General features: G+C 39.1%; 1 long non-coding RNA gene across 1 annotated transcript; it reads left to right on the forward strand.

The window, feature by feature from the left end:
* The first annotated feature begins 1331 nt into the window (after nucleotides 1-1331).
* LOC106810135 lies at nucleotides 1332-2034 on the forward strand. Its single transcript, XR_001393963.1, has 3 exons — nucleotides 1332-1420; nucleotides 1623-1735; nucleotides 1981-2034. It is a non-coding gene; the product is annotated as an uncharacterized LOC106810135 (long non-coding RNA).
* Nucleotides 2035-2404: the final 370 nt, after the last annotated feature.

The following is a 2404-nucleotide window of genomic DNA, read 5'->3' on the forward strand; positions in this document are numbered from 1 at the left end:
ATAAATATAGGATATGTATATTAGATAACATGTATGGCCAGCTAAGGGAACGAGAATACCCGAAAAAAATAATTTTTTACGATGACGTAACGAGTCACGGTGCTAGCTAGTCGCAGCCTATTCTACCAATTATAATAATTCTTATGTTACCATTCGTATGAAAACAAACCTTGATGTAAAAATTATTGAATGAAACATATGATGTAAAAATGATGAAACATAATGAAAACGATGAAACATGAAAGCCGGTGCAAATACAGTTTATGACGTCCAGTATGGCGGCGCAGTTTTACACTACCGCCATCTACCGCCCGATCTAAGAAACTATGGGAATGTATCGGAACGTATCGTATTGATGACTAAGCCTATTTATCTATTATCTACGCCAGTATATACTGCGCCTATAGGCGATCTGCACACATAAAGTGTATTCAGCTTAATAACGATTAATAATAATAATTATTCGGCTTAATTACTATATGTACATTAACCTACACGTGTTTACGTTCATCTGTGTGCGTGACAGGTTTAGTAAAGCATATTTAGTATGTAAACGAAGCATGTTAATCGACCGCCGGTCAAACGCGGGGCTCAATTTCTGAGTCTCGTAGCGATATAGCGACGTCACCAAGTGTATTGACATACATAGTTTGATAACGAATACTTGGAAGAATAAATTAACGTCATGTTCATTAACCTACACGTGTTTACGTTCGTGACAGGTTTAGTAAAGGATATTTAGTATATAAACGAAGCATGTTAATCGACCGCCGGTCAAACGCGGGCTCAATTTCTGAGCCTCGTAGCGATATAGGGACGTCACCAAGTGTATTGACATTCATAGTTCGATAACGAATACTTGGAAGAATAAATTAACGTCATGTACATTAACCTACACGTGTTTACGTTCATCTGTGAGCTTGATAGCATTAGTAAATTATATTTAGTATGTAAACGAAGCATGTTAATCGACCGCCGGTCAAACGCGGGGCTCAATTTCTGAGCCTCGTAGCGATATAGGGACGTCACCAAGTGTATTGACATTCATAGTTCGATAACGAATACTTGGAAGAATAAACTAACGTCCTGTACATTAACCTACACAACACACGTTCATCTGTGTGCGTGACAGGTTTAGTAAAGCATATTTAGTATGTAAACGAAGCATGTTAATCGACCGCCGGTCAAACGCGGAGCTCAATTTCTGAGCCTCGTAGCGATATAGCGACGTCACCAAGTGTATTAACATACATAGTTCGATAACGAATACTTGGAAGAATAAATTAACGTCATGTACATTAACCTACACGTGTTTACGTTCATCTGTGAGCTTGATAGCGTTAGTAAATTATATTTAGTATGTAAACGAGTCGTGTATATATCGACCGCCGGGCATACGAGCTCATAGCGAGATAGGGACGTCACCAAGTGTATTGTCATTCATAGTTCGATAACGAATACTTGGAAGAATAAATTAACGTCATGTACATTAACCTACACGTGTTTACGTTCATCTGTGTGCGTGACAGGTTTAGCAAACCATATTTAGTATAAATTCGAAGCGTGTTTATAGACCGCCGGTCAAACGCGGGGCTCATAAAATGAGCCTCGTAGCGATATAGCGACGTCACCAAGTGTATTGTCATTCATAGTTCGATAACGAATACTTGGAAGAATAAACTAACGTCATGTACATTAACCTACACGTGTTTACGTTCATCTGTGTGCGTGACAGGTTTAGCAAAGCATATCTAGTATGATGTGTGCGTGACAGGTTTAGCAAAGCATATCTAGTATGAATTCGAAGCGTGTTTATAGACCGCCGGTCAAACGCGGGGCTCATAAAATGAGCCTCTAAGCGATATAGCGACGTCACCAAGTGTATTGTCATTCATAGTTCGATAACGAATACTTAGAAGAATAAACTAACGTCATGTACATTAACCTACACGTGTTAACGTTTATCTGTGTGCGTGACAGGTTTAGTAAAGCATATTTAGTATGTAAACGAAGCATGTTAATCGACCGCAGGTCAAACGCGGGGCTCATAAAATGAGCCTCACGAATAGCGCTACATGGCGGCGTACGTCACAAATTAAAGTGTAAATCGCATAATATTTTGCTAACGATTAAGGTGACAATCAAATTTCCTTTATCTACATTGACCTACACGTGTTGTCGTTTATCTGTGTGCGTGACATGTTTAGTAAAGCATAATTACTATGTAAACGAAGCATGTTAATCGACCGCAGGTCAAACGCGGGGCTCATAAAATGAGCCTCACGAATAGCGCTACATGGCGGCGTACGTCACAAATTAAAGTGTAAATCGCATAATATTTTGCTAACGATTAAGGTGACAATCAAATTTCCTTTATCTACATTGACCTACACGTGTTGTCGTT

Source organism: Priapulus caudatus, unplaced genomic scaffold (assembly GCF_000485595.1).
Source record: "Priapulus caudatus unplaced genomic scaffold, Priapulus_caudatus-5.0.1 Scaffold412, whole genome shotgun sequence".
Classification (NCBI taxonomy): domain Eukaryota; kingdom Metazoa; phylum Priapulida; class Priapulimorpha; order Priapulimorphida; family Priapulidae; genus Priapulus; species Priapulus caudatus.